Source organism: Eurosta solidaginis, chromosome X (genome assembly GCF_040869045.1).
Source record: "Eurosta solidaginis isolate ZX-2024a chromosome X, ASM4086904v1, whole genome shotgun sequence".
Taxonomy (NCBI): domain Eukaryota; kingdom Metazoa; phylum Arthropoda; class Insecta; order Diptera; family Tephritidae; genus Eurosta; species Eurosta solidaginis.
Genome location: NC_090324.1, coordinates 21,285,708 through 21,300,363, shown reverse-complemented (window position 1 = coordinate 21,300,363; position 14,656 = coordinate 21,285,708). Strand labels below are relative to the sequence as shown.

Below are 14,656 nucleotides of genomic sequence, written 5' to 3'. Positions count from 1 at the left end.
TGGAGAATTCGTCCAAACTCCGAAAGGCTAGTCCGACCTAAGCGTGGACTGCCAGGGTGTTCACGGTCCTCGGTGAGTACGCGTGTGAACAACCTATGAGGTCAGTGCTCGGGGAGAATACTGGGCGAGATGTCCCCGACCGCCAAAACGCCCAGACAAAAAAAAGGTCCAATTGGTGGGTGTATAAAAAAATCAAATTGTAAATTGGCAAAAGAAACGTTTTCTAGTTCATTGCGGGCGAATGTCCGACGCGTGAAAGCGACCTATCAATTTCCCGTTTAGGTCCTCGAGATCATACAATGCGTTGCCTATTTTTCGAAGCACGCGACACTTCAGGTATTTGGGTAGGAATTTGGCATTAATGCCCTGTTTAAAATTACTTAAGGCAAAGTTTCTCCGAAAAACTTCCTGACCTTCCTTATAGTTGACGTGTCTAGAGCGCTTGTTATAGGTGGTTACTCCCCTATCTTTGGCCTGATCTAAATTTCTACGGATCTGCTCACGAATATTAGTCAACTTGTCAGCTCGGCTTACTACCTTGACCTGGTCTTCTCGAAGGCTGCCGAGTTTCCCTAAAATGTTGTACGTTGAGGCATGTTGGACCATGTTTTGGCCATATAACGCAAAGTATGGAGAACACTGAATCGCTGTATGAAAATCACTTCTCAAAACTGATAAAATCTCGGGTATATGCTTATCCCAATCAGTATGGTCAGGTTTATCTTTTAGGAAAATCCTAATCTTAGAAACAATTTCTCTGTTGACGCGTTCGGATGCGTTCGCTTGGGGAGAATATAGCCCCGTCCTCACGTGCGTCACCCCGTAGTTTGCAAAAATTTGGTTCATTTCCTTCGAGACAAACTGTTTACCATTGTCACTGTGAATAAACTCAGGGACCCCTACAGCCGGAAAAATTTCTGAAGCGAAGTAATTTATAACGTTAACAGTGGTAGCTCTCTGCATGGGCTTTAGCCAAACGTATTTTGAAAAATGGTCTAGTACTATGAAAAGAAATTGATTTCGCCGCTTAGATCTCGGATACGGCCCTAGAAAGTCGCAATACAACCGCTGAAATGGCCTTTCGGATTCAAAGGCACTCCCTATAGGTGGTCTCGACTGCTGATTGGTGGGTTTTACCGTTTTGCAGGTGTCACAACGCTGGACGTAGTCCCTGACGTCCTTAGCCTGCTGCGGCCAGAAGTACTTCTGCCTAACACGTTCTAAGGTTTTCAGCCATCCGCCATGGTAACTCCGGTTAGCGTCATGTGCTAATCTCACTGCTTCCTCAGTCAACCCTTTTGGCAACCATAAACGCCACAGCGAGTCTTCTTCCCCTTCCATCCCCTTACGAAACTTAACTCTTTTGAAAATTACACCGTCCACCACTCGTAAATCCGGAAGTGATTCCTCGTTTTCGGTGACGGTCCGAATTAAGTCTAAATACTCCTTGCTGGCAAATTCGGGAGAGACTAAGTCTATTTCTCCGGGTGTGGTAGTGAAAGTTAATTCGTCAACGTCAAAACGCGACAGCGCGTCTGGTACTACATTCAGGGTGCCCTTACGATGTTCCATTCTAAAATCGTATCTTTGCAGTAAGAGTGACCATCTCGCCAACCTCCCGCTCAAGTCCTTTTGTGTCATCAACCACTTGAGACTGGAGTGGTCCGTAATAATCCGAAAAGGTAATCCTTCGACATAGGGTCGGAAACGCTTCACGCTAATTATGGCTGCAAGACATTCCAGCTCGGTTACTGTATAATTGCGTTGAGCATTATTCAGCTTTTTCGACACGAATGCGATTGGATGCTCAGCGCCATCATCATCGACCTGAAACAATACTCCGCCAACACCTATTTTGGAAGCGTCACATTGTATCACGAATTCCCTTGAAAAGTCTGGTTGGGCCAAAACAGGGGCGGAACTCAAGGCTACTTTTAGTTTTTCGAACGCCTCTATAGCTTCAGGAGTGAGTTTAAACGGGCCTGCTGACTTGCGGAGACAGTCGGTCAAGGGACCTGCCAAGTCAGCAAAATTGGTAATAAATGCTCGGTACCAATTCGCCATGCCCACAAACCTACGCACTTGCCGAGGGGATTTAGGGATCGGGAAGTTTTGTATTGCTTCTACTTTTCCCGGATCCACTTTCAGGCACCCGCTGCCTATCAAATACCCTAAGTAGCGTATTTCCTTCTGACAAAATTTACTTTTTTCCACATTTATTGTCAGACCTGCATCTCTCAAACAGTTCGCCACTTCCGCTAGCAATTTTAGATGATCCTCAAAATTAGTGCTACATACCATCAGATCGTCCAGGTAGACAAAGACGTTCTCTCGCAGACGCGAAGGGATCGCCTTGTCCATCAGCCTACTCATAGTCTGCGGTCCATTGCACAGACCAAATGGCATCACCTTGAAGTGGTACAGAGGCCTCCCCGGAACTGCGAATGCTGTTTTTTCCTTCGAGGACTCTGTCAATTTGATCTGGAAGAACGCGTCTTTCAGATCAATGCCACTAATAAAATGCGTATCTTTCAGTCTGCTCAATAAGCCGTTGATATGAGGCAGGGGGTACGAATCCTTCTTAGTCACCGCGTTGACCTTTCTCGAATCTATACACAGCCTGACTTTGCCTGGTTTCCGGACCAGTACTACAGGACTACACCACGGGGAGTTGGATTCTTCTATAACTCCTAACTGTAGTAACCTGTCTAGTTCTCTAAAAGCTTCGGCTTGCCTCGGCGGCGAAAGAGGAAAATGCTTGCTTTTTATAGGCACAGCATCACCGGTGTCGATGTGATGCTCCACTAATTTAGTTTGCCCTAGGCCTAACTTCTCGTACGAAGGAAACGTCTCGATGACTTTTCGCAATTCTGATTTCTGTTCTGGTGACAATTCATGGAGGTTAAGTTCCTCTTCCTTTTCAAGCCTAGTCTCTAAACACTCTACGCTCGGGAATATTTCGGGAGCTAACGCAAATGCTCTCCAAAAATCTACCCCGAAGTATGCTTCTTGGAGCAATGAGGGAACAAGGTAAAAACGTATAATCTTTGTGATATTTTTAAAAGTGACCGGTAGAGATACTGAGCCTAAAATTTTTTTGCTTGTTGCCGCCTGCGGTATATACGAACGCATGTAAGGGCTGATATTCGAAGCCGTTATCCTTTAGGAATTCTACTCCATTTTTCCCTAAGATGGAGACGTTGGCTCCCGAGTCCAACAACCCTACAAGAAAACTATTTTTAATTCTAGCCTTTACTAAAGGCCTTTCGTCCTCTGTAAGCGTTAACGTGGTGGCTTGCAGCAGTCTACGCTCCTGTACTCTCCGGTGGTATCTCTTCCTACACTTCAAAATATTGTCCGATACCGGATATTGGTCAAAAATGGTATGTCTCATTTGTTCATACCTATCCTCCCTTTCTTTTAGGGTTGGGAAAAGTTGCGTTTGGCACGCGACATCCCTATGCTGGCGTCGCAGGATTTTGATTTGCTCGCCCATCGTGAAAGAGGACGTTCGACTCTCGGATTCAGAACTATTCGAATCGTCAGTACTATCGGGGAAGGTTATTATTACAGTCGAGGGTTCTTCTGCCAGGGTACTACTGCACCTCGGAAGCTCACCACCTCCATGCAGAAATTCGCCCTCTGGTTCAGCGCACGGGACGACGCCTCGAGCACTGGCTGATGTGGGAGCTATGAAGCCGAACGAGGTTCCCCCATCTTCTCGCTCGGGTACTGGTTTCCCTGCCTGCGATGGTCCCTAGGGCATTTAGGAGTGAATACACCCTTATACCCACATTTACAACAAAAAGGACTTTTTATGGGTTCCTCGCAATATATATAGGAGTGCCCCATTCCCTGGCAATTCCAGCACTGGATTCCTGAGTAGTCCGGTCTTCTGCTGCGTCTATATTCCAGCGCCTCTATCTGCGGATCTATCTCGCCGTTCTCGCCTTCCATCGTCATGTCCGGGGTTGTCACGCGTGCCTCGCTTACATGCCGTCCTGGGTAATTGGCTCCCAGCAGCTTGCTCTCTTTCAGCACTTGTTCACCTCGGCGTGCTACATCGCGCAGATCATGGAGGTTCCTTACGTCCGCATTAAAAAGCATTAGCTTAAGGCTACTGTTGACGTTCCTTTTTATTATGTCAATCAGTAGAAGCTCTGACATCGGCTCCCTTAAGCGCGCGTTCAAGGAGATTATGTCCGCGTGAAACACGTCATAACACTCACTTGCCTTTTGCTTGCGCATGGAGATCTCCATCATGATCTCGTGGTCCGTTTTCAAGGTGCCAAACTCTCTTTTTAAGGAGTAGCACAAAAAGGCATATGTCGCATTTGGGTTTTGTTTTGTGAACAGCCAGTACCATTCTTCGGCTCGTCCCGAAAGGAATAAGTGGAAACTGGCCATTATTTGTTCGTCAGGGCATTGTGTGCGCTCACACAAGGTGTTTAATTTGAAGAGGAAATCGCTTACACTCCCAGTGCCGTCGAATGCGATTTTCCACTCCTGCGGTTTTACTGTTATGCTGCTTGGAGTCGGGTACATTGGCGGTACTACCGATGGCAATGGGTTACGGTCCATCCTGCTTGCGTTCCTGTGTTGCTGGTGTGCTTGCTGCGTGGATTCGAGAGCGGCGTTGAGCTGGGCCATGTTGGCTCTAATTGAGCCCATCTCTCTCCGCATTTCCTCCTGCGAAGCCTGGAACAGTTGGTGTAGCACGTCCACCCACGAGCCTCCACGAGTGGCTTCGTCCTGCATTCCTAGGGGGTTCGCCTGATCGCTGGTAGCGTCCCCAAAATGTCCAACCTCTTGATTTGGTGGTAAGGCACCCGCTCCATCTGGTGCATAGTTCGACACATTGGTCATTATCCCCGAGATGTTGTGTGTGTTTAGCAGCGATGCATTTAAATTGCTGGTGCTTACAGGTATGTCCAGTTTGTCGCGGTCGTCGTTCGGGCCCGAGCCTATATGACTTCCCGCGGGATTTCCGTGGGATCCTCCTACTGGGGTATGCACCACCAAAGGACGCCTTGCTTTCGAAAAAGCCCCCCTATTAGCGACCCGGTTTTGGTTTCCCCGGAACCCTCCCGCACTCCCGAACGGAGTATTTCGCCCCGGTTGGCCGAACGATTGCTCGCGTGACATAATCAAAAATAATTATATAAAAAAAATGTAGCTCGTTACGTAGTAGTTAAAAAAAACTTTTGCCGCGTAGCGCAGTTAGGGGTCAACAAAAAAAAATCAGAATTCCCCCTTTTACCTTATATTTTAGGCGATGCCTTGAAAAAAAAAAAAAAATGTGTATATAAAAATTACGCGAGGAGTTGAGAAAACTTGGTAGCAATTGTAATGGGAACGCTGACATCCCATTCCCAGAAGGCACCTGGGCTACAGGTTGAGAAAAAATTTACTACAAACACATTCATACTTGGCCCTAGTGCTCCCAACCGCAGTGCGAAGGGGGTCTTAAGGCCCCCCTCCGAGACCGGTTTGAGGCCACTAGGGTCACTCCAGGCACACACGGGTTGGTCTCAACACGCCCAGCCGCAACGCAGGGGCAGTCTCCAGGGGCTTGCCCCTGGGACTGGTTGGGGGTGTTGAGGCCTCCCGTTCATTTTTACTGGACACCCCTCCTGCCTCCGCCGCAATGGGTGGAGCGGTTTCGGAACCGCTCCCCCAGTCTGGCGGGACAGGAAGGAGTGCCACTCTGAATCCCAGCTCAACCCTCCACAGTCCAGGTGGTATTCTAAACTACCACCTGGGGCGTGGGATGAGCCGGGGTTCTTTTTCCACATACATACACGCACTCACACTGACGACACAAAATTCGGCAAATAAAAGAAAGAAATTTAACATTACAAAAAAAAACCCAATTAGCGGACAAAATTATTCCAAAGCCGACTAACGGACAACATTCCGGGAAAATAAAAAAAACCCCAAAATCTACAAAAAAACTTAAGTGCGTGCAGCACTGCCTCATCGGGTGAATACAAAAATCCGGAGGACACGACGTTAAGTCTCGTGGATCTCTCAGCTACTGCCCCCGAAGACCAGCCCGGACAACCTGCTCCGTCCAACCATCCCACCGCAACGTAGGTGGCAGCTCCTGTGGCTGCTCACTCGGACTGGTGGGATGGTCAACTTCACAAGTTGACCCGACTGACCCCCGCGACCAGCGCCTCAAGAACCACGTTGGGCGCCATCTGTTATGGAAACGCATCTACAGTGGAAGCAGTAAGGAAGGCGGTCGGCATGATGTGTTGGTGCACAGTGGCTAGTCATTGTCGGCTGGGGCGGGTCCTTGCCAACCTTACTGTTCCTGCGCCATAAACAGAAAAAAGTTCCTATCATGCCTATCAAAACGAGCAGCTGTCGAATTCAAAACAACTGACAGAAGCGCAGAGCCCGACTCAAAACGCTTATAATTCAAACTAAAACAACATCCGGCTGAACCGGATGTCACGGACAGACCGTTAACATTCAAAAAATTCAAAAATCTAAAATTCAAAAAAAACTGGCGCAAAAAAAAAATTACCGAACCGGACATGGCCGGTTACCAACGCTGAAAATCGAAAATAAAAAAAAGCTGAAAATTAAAATACAACAAAAGGGCCGAATATAACTTGGGGGCGCCGCGGGTGTTGTTGCGACGCCCGGTGCATTTATCCCACCCTCAAATAACCATGGCCACCGACGCACCTAATCTTTCGGTGGCCCCTTACCTGTTAACCCTTAGGTGCCCTCTAAAAGAAAGGAGACCTCAGCATTCCCATTTACAATTTAGATTTATTGACAATTCATACTAATTAATAACTTATGCATTAAATTTTTAGGATTCTATCGAGAATTTCTAAGTTTCACTTGTGATGCTAGAGTTTACGTTTATTCCGAATTACATTTACATCGCATACAATTATTCGGATTCAACTCCTTATATGTCTTACAGCCTAATGGTTTCGTATATAGTGTAGAAAATATTTTGAATGTACTAAATATCTTTTGGTTTTTAATTACTAGTGCAATTACATTAAATTCATTTTTATGTCTTTCATTTAATTTGGGGAATTCTTCCTCTTCTTCCTTTTTTGTGCAAGGGTTCATTCGAGACGTTATGTGAAAATACAAAAAAAAAACGTCTGAAACGAGTTTATTGTTCCAGGTTCAAAAGGACATCACTCCCCAACCCTTGTTGCATCTAGGTTATAACTCTCGCAGAAAGGCCTATGTCGCTAATGTGTAATGCATTACCCATTTACATGGCTTTCGCAGGTAAGTATAAAAAAAAATTATGGTTCCGAGTGACACATTCAAATATGTAAGGTACTATATATACTAGTGACACTATTCTGTAACTCGACTGGAATAAAATTATTTGCAGAACTCAAACTTTCATAATTTTGGTTTTCTATTTCTTGACTGTATTGACCTTTCACAAGCTTTACAGAACAATGGTTCTTATTCGCAAGATTGCAGAACGGGTTTTACATTGCACTTATCCGACGGGTCAACAGAGTTAAGAGCACCAAAGTGTCCGAATGCATATACCGTACGTTCGAATCGAGTTACAGAAAGGGGTCTTTAGGTTCATTAAGCGTGCTTGGAATGAATTACAAAAATTTGAAACGATAATCTGTAAGTGACGAATTTTATCACTTCATATAGATACATAATACAATTTCACCGAGTTGGAACGGACTCACCCAGTTTCAAACGTTGTTGTTGTAGTTGGTGTTGGTACTGTTGGTCATTGCCGGTAAGTTGTCACAGCTGGGTGGTAGTAGCAGGCCTATATGCGGCGGCCCTGCTATGGTTGTTACTAAAATCGGTGGTGGTTACGCTCGTTGTTGGCGCAATTGATTTGTTAGCGCGCGGTATTGCACGCAATAATGGTGGCAGCCCTTAGGCCTGACGATGCTGTTGGCTCCGCGAACGTCCAGGTGTGAGGAATGTGGATTTTGAGGTGCTATCAATTGTTGATGTTGCTGTTCGAAAGACTGCACACGCTGTTATTGTCGATATGTCACTCTAGGAGTGGTACGTCTGGCGTCTTGGCATATGACGGTGCCGGGGTCACTGGATATGGTTGGTGCTATTGTAGTTGGTGTGGATGGAAATGACACCGCTAAGCCAACACCACTATTGCTAAGTTGAGGAACCGTGTATATTACGTGGCAATCGTTGGGAATATTCCAACATTCCCGTGCTCCTCGCATACGCGGAGAAGGCAACGCCGATGCCTTCCAATTACTATTTATTAGTATTCACGATGTTCGGGAATTTAGCACGTCCTGAGAGTAGGTTAAAACAGTTTCAACGTGGCCACCGGCTAGCTTACTTCGTTTTTAATTGAATTCACTCGTTTCGGAGACAATTTTCGGGTAAAAATGTTAAAATGTAAACTTCCCGTATGTAGCTCCTTAGCCTTTCAAAATTTGGCTATGTATATAAGCACGGCTTTGAGGAATTCCGAAAATACGATGAACATATGTAGAGGAGTGTTTTACGATTGCTATAAACCGCCCAAATTTTGATGGTGAACTATCTGTATTTGAGAACGCGCTCGTCAGTTCAACCAACTATATGTGGATGCACTTAAGTATCCTGTAATTTTCACTTGGCCACTTTTTGGTCACGAGGGTTGTGTGCTCTACCGCTTCAGACCGCCAGCAAAAAGGAAAAAAAAGTTTTTCCTTCCTCGGAAACTCGTGGTGGTTTTTTCTTCTCTTTTTTTTTTCTTTTCCCCCGTCTTCTAGTGATGGCCGGTCTGTCTGTTCCCTTCTTTTTCGATATTTTTCATCGCAACCCTTTCCACATCGCTAGGTGTGTTCCCGTGAACACGCTTCCAAGTGGGTCGTAGCCGTAGACCGTAGCAGCAGACCGTAACAAACGCTCACTCAGACATGTTTTACTTTACAGCAGGAGCTTTAGGGAATGGCGAAAACACCACCAAACGCGCAATCCTATCCGCTATAGCCAAACTTTTCGACCGTTTAGCCTGGCTTGCACCAATGGTCATAGTGGCAAAAATACTAATGCAGCATATCTGGTTAGAGGACACCGGGTGGGACGAACCTGTCTCCCCAACCACCTTAAAACGGTGGGAAAATTTCACCCAACACTATAACGAAATAGATAACATTAGGATACCGCGATAGGTAAATTTTACGCCCGAGGACGACATCGAAATACATGGTTTTTGCGATGCATCGGAAAAGGCATATGCAGCAGCAATCTACATGCGCGTAAAAAGGGACGATAAGATTTTCACAAATCTCTTGCTAGCCAAAACCCGAGTAGCCCCAGTGAAAACCATCTCACTACCACGTTTAGAACTTTGCGGCGCCGTGCTGCTCGCAAAAATCATGGAATCAATATTCCGAAACATTCATTTGGGGCCAGCAAAAGTTCACCTCTGGACGGATTCAACCATCGTACTCGCATGGATAAGAAAGCCGCCCTGTTCCTGGTCAACCTTCGTCGCACACCGAATCACTAAGATCATCGATATGGTCGGTAGAAAGGACTGGCTTCACGTGGACGCGGAATCTAATCGAGCGGATCTAGGAAGCAGAGGACTACTTGCATCAGAGTTGGTCAACAATTCGTTGTGGTGGCAGGGACCTTCTTGGCTGCAAGAAGACAATTCCCACTGGCCAGCACAAGAGACCGAATACAAAACGTCCATTGAGGAGAAGAGGGCACAAACATATGCCACGACAAGGGTAGATCAGGTAGATATTCTCGACCGTTTTTCAAATTTACCCAGGGCTTTAAAGGTTCTATCCTATGTTAGGAGATTTTATAAACGAACTCACCCAAAAACTAAAGCAATGTTCCACGAAAGGTCGTGTATAATCTCAGCCGATGAGATTAAGGCAACGACTCAAGCATTAATACGAGTCTGCCAGAAACAATTTTACGGGACAGAATATTTAAAATTGAAAAATAGGGAACCTATCGATCGAAAGAGTGAAATACTGTCACTTAACCAATATATCGACAAAGATGATATTATTAGAACAGGGAGGCGTCTAGGGGCTTCAAAAGACATGTCATACAATGAGCGGCATCCGATCATCTTGCCTTACAATTGTAGGCTGTCTCGCCTTACAGTTGTGATGGCTCATCATTACTCCCTTCATGGCGAGAACCAGCTCATGCTCCGTCTTATTCGAACCCAATACTGGATACCGAATATCAAGACCATGATCCGAGCCATCATCCACAATTGCAAAACCTGCATTATTCACCGAAAGCAGGCGCAGTCCCAACTTATGGGTACCCTTCCCTGCGAACGGACTACTTTTACCCGCGCGTTCACCAATACCGGGGTAGACTTTGCGGGGCCTTTCGACATCAAAAGCTACCGCGGTAGGGGATGTCGACTGTCAAAGGGCTACGTATGCCTTTTTGTCTGTTTCTCCACTAAGGCCGTTCACTTAGAGGCCACTAGTGACCTCAGCACCCCATGCTTTCTCGCAGCCTTCTCGCGTTTTATCGCTAGAAGAGGATGTCCGAAAAACATCTACTCCGACAAAGGTTGTGCCATCAAGATCTTTACGATCCGAATTTAAAGCCTTTCTGGCCGAAAGCCGAGACAAAACAGTCTCAAAGTATAGCCATCAAGCATTGAGCTGGTATTTTATTCCCGCCGCCGCTCCACGTATGGGCGGCCTGTGGGAAGCGGGAGTGAAGAGCTTCAAAAGCCACTTCAAAAAGATCGCTTCTCCCCACAAATATACTATGGAGGAGTTCCAAACACTTTTGTGCAGGATTGAGGCGTGCCTCAACTCGCGCCAGTCCAGGGTCGAATGACCCAACGGACCTGGAACCACTAACCCCAGGACATTTCCTAACGGGCAGCCACCTTCTGGCGCCGCCAGAAACGGATGTGAATGAAAGCACGGCCTCCATAATAAACAGATGGCAGAAGCTCAAGGCCCTCCATCAAACCTTCTCCCAGCGATGGAAAACCGAATATCTTTCCGAGCTTCAAAAACGGGTGAAGTGGAAACACACAAAACAAAATCTGAAAGTGGATGATCTAGTTGTCATCAAAGAGGACAACTTATCTCCCAACGAATGAAGGTTAGGCCGAGTCGTCAGCGTACACCCCGGCGAAGACAACCGAGCTCGTGTAGTCGATCTCATAACCGAGAAGGGTCCAGTCAGACGACCTTTGGTCAAACTGATCCTTCTTCCAACGGAGGAGATGGACTGAGAGAAGACCAAGAGCTCCTCATAACCATCCCTCCGTTCCTCGCCCTCTTTTCCAAACACCGCCTCCCTATCGCGAAACCACCCCCCCCCCCCCCCTCCCCTTCTTCACAGACTTTCGGTTGGGTATTCCCACCGAATTCATCTCGTCACCGTAAGAGCATAATCTATCCACTCCGCTCCCCCTACGTCGGGACTCAACGTGGGAGGCTCCCACTACGGATTCCAAACCACCCTATTCACTTTGTATTAAACAGCAAAATCCGCGGGCTCGCCACGTGAGCGAACAATTCCCAAATCAACCTTTGTAATCCAGCGTCCACGTGTGAGGCTCCCGGGGATTCCAACCACCCTGGGCACTCAGTGCTAACCCCGGAATCCTCGGGCTCATCACGTGAACGGTTACCTAACACTCTATACTCCTACATATGGGCTCACCGTGTGAGGCTCCCACTGGAGATTCCAATCCCCCTAAGGCACTCAACACTTTCTACTTTTAACTTTAAAATTCACAATGTTCCACAACGGAATCCCCGGGCTCGCCACGTGAGTAAACACAATCCCCTACACTTATTCTCTCGCGGTGACGGAGACGGGGGAAGCCCTAACAGAAAGACGGAAAAGTTCCGTCGAAAGTTCCGCTCGTTCACCGAAACAAGGCCAATTAACCAGCCTAATGCAGATCTCCATCTGCCACCAAACACTTATTTTTAATTTTCAAAATCAAACCCCAATTCACTCGCTCACCCCGAGCGAGGACACCAGAACCCTACCGCAGATTCATTATCTGCCACAGAATACCATTACACAACCTAAGAAACCATCAAGATTCGCAATTTCGCATTTAGCATTACAATTACCCGAACACAACTTGGTGAGTTCAGTTTCTTCCTTTAATGTATCCCCAGCATTCATAAATACATTTACACGAACTCAAAGAGTCAGAGGGAGGGTTTTCCTATAAGCTTCAAAGGTCCCTTAAGAGTTGATTGTTGCTGGGCTAACAGGGCGCTACTAGGGGATTAGAAGTTAATCGGTGTACCAAAGGCGATACCGAAACCCGCTATCAACACCCAACAATTACCGAAATGCGTTTAATTTATTTTCAACCGCTACGAAACAAAATTCCGAATTCGAAATTTATCCTGGAAATTTTTTGTCAAAGTTCTAAAATTATTTAAAACTTCAGCATATTTAATAACGCTTTACTACTATCTCAAACTAATTGTTAATTTATTGTTTATTTTAAAACAAATGGCGCTGAAACTCTAATACAATCTAAAGATACGCTTATATGTAGTCATCTTCGCAAACGAATATTGCGAATGTAAAAAAAAGGGGTAGTAAACAACCCAAAGAGTCAATAAAAACGAGTTCCGCAATACTGGCTGTGATTATCAATAGGCCTTGAACTACTACATAGCCTAGCCAAACTTGTTGCATCATGATTCTTAGCATTTTTTATGCTTTACGGCAGGTCATTAAGCCCGAAAATTTGCATTGGAAGGGATTGTCTTAGAGTTGTAATAAAGGATAAAATTGACAAACATTTTAAGGTGCCAAGAACGTGGCTGCAATGCAAAGTGCTTACCAATTCTAAGAAAAAACAATAAACTTGAACAGCAATAAAATCCAGAAAATATCAGTACATGGTGCAATAATAGATACTAAAAAGGGTCTTGCATGCGCTTTCATTATTTAATCGATTTTTCGAATAAATTAAATTGTATATAATTCAAAACTAAAAACTTTAATTATCCTAGCATCCTCTTCTTTAACTATATGTTTGATATTTTATTATTGTATTGAGTTCTTGTATCTGGCTATGTTTCGTTCAAGCTTAGTCTATCTACATTTTATATACAATACATATCATGTACATTTGCTTAATGTATTTGTGCGTTTCTATATTTCTCACCTTTTCATTCATTTAGAAGAAATCGGAAGCTCCTAGTCGTTTCGTTGGAATTTTCAGTAAGTTATCATTCAGCGTTGATTTTCCACTGCTTATTTGTTTGGGTGTATTTGGCGCAGAGCTGCTTGTTGTTGTTTCTATAGCACCACGTCTATTCGCGGATTTTAGCGTGATTTTGGGTCTTCGAGGAGCGGCCGCACCAGGTGTACGCCCTGGTGTAGGCATAAACGGTGTTGTACCAATTCTCAGTTTCCCCGTTGCCAAACGTCTAGCCGCCGGCGACATTGAAGCCAAACGTTCCATATTTGAACGAATAAATGGAGAATGAATATTTTTGTGAGCCGTATCGGCTGCTCGCTGCTTTTGGGCACGCATCTTTTCACCGACTTTTTCAGCTAGTGCTTCACGATGTGAATTTTCGGTAATGGTAAAGGCTGGTCCAACATTTGGTCGTACTGGGGTGTCGGAGCCATCAAGGCGAAAGGGTGTACCTTCAATTTCACCCCATGTCATGAGGAGTGAAAATGCTTCACCTGGAGTGGCGATGGTGTTTTTACTAAACTAAAACCGCGCACGTCTGGACCGTCGCCGCTATTGTTGCCTGGTATGATGGCATTGCCATCAAAACCAATTTTATTCGCTAGCGGTTGTGATTGTGACTTAACCAGTTCATTGCTTGATTTTGCGGTTTTGGGCTCAACAAAAGGGTTAGTATGGAGCCGTGTTGCATTATGTTGTATTATTTTTGCGTTTTTTGCTGCTTCTACTTGTTCTTGCTCAGTAAGCTCGACTCCATCGGGAATGTACATAACGGAGTTTTTGTTCACGTGGGTCCATGTCTCAATCTTTCGCATTGGATCAGGTTCTTCGAATTGCTGCTCAATAGATGGTAAATTAAGCGCACACGCTAATTTATCCGCAGATAGTTTTTCTTCATTATATAGCACCGCAAACCTTTGTCTTAATTTTCGATCCGCCGTATCGATGATTTCTTGAAAACTATGATTATCTTCGCTGGAGTAGTGTTGTAGAAATGAGTCTAATGAATCCGTTATTTTATCTGTTTCTGACGCCCCTGACGCTTTAGAAGAACTAGAAACAGTAGACCTGGGCGTGTCTGAGGCATTTCCGTCACAGCAAGGACGTGGTGTTCCGCTGGCATTCGCGCTAGCTGGTGTTTCAAACGTTGCTGGTGACACAGCTCGTCTATCGGTAGGTCTGCGCCCACTATACTTCTCACGTATACCTTCGATCCATTGCATCGAGGTAATCATTTTGCGCTCGCAATTTATCCAAGTGTGGAAAGAAGGCTCGTTGTATTATTTATGCCATCTCCTCAATGTACACTTCCCCGGTTAGAATTTTTTCTTTTATTTTCTTACGGGTTGCTCCTGCCGCGGGTACTTTGAAGTTTTGTAGAGATTTATCGCGCTCTTTTAGATTAACGATAGCTTGGCTACCGGGGGTGCTTGGTGTATTCGGATCACACATATTTGAATTTTCTTTCAGCAGACGAATTTTGAT

At 45.5% G+C, this 14,656-nt stretch overlaps 1 protein-coding gene and 1 pseudogene across 6 annotated transcripts in view; both read right to left on the bottom strand.

The window, feature by feature from the left end:
- Positions 1 to 14,656, bottom strand: part of unc-13 — a 4,182,017-nt gene that overhangs the window by 2,913,251 nt on the left and 1,254,110 nt on the right. The gene's annotated exons all lie outside the window — the stretch shown is intronic.
- LOC137234649 (splicing factor ESS-2 homolog) lies at positions 13,148 to 14,623 on the bottom strand (annotated as a pseudogene).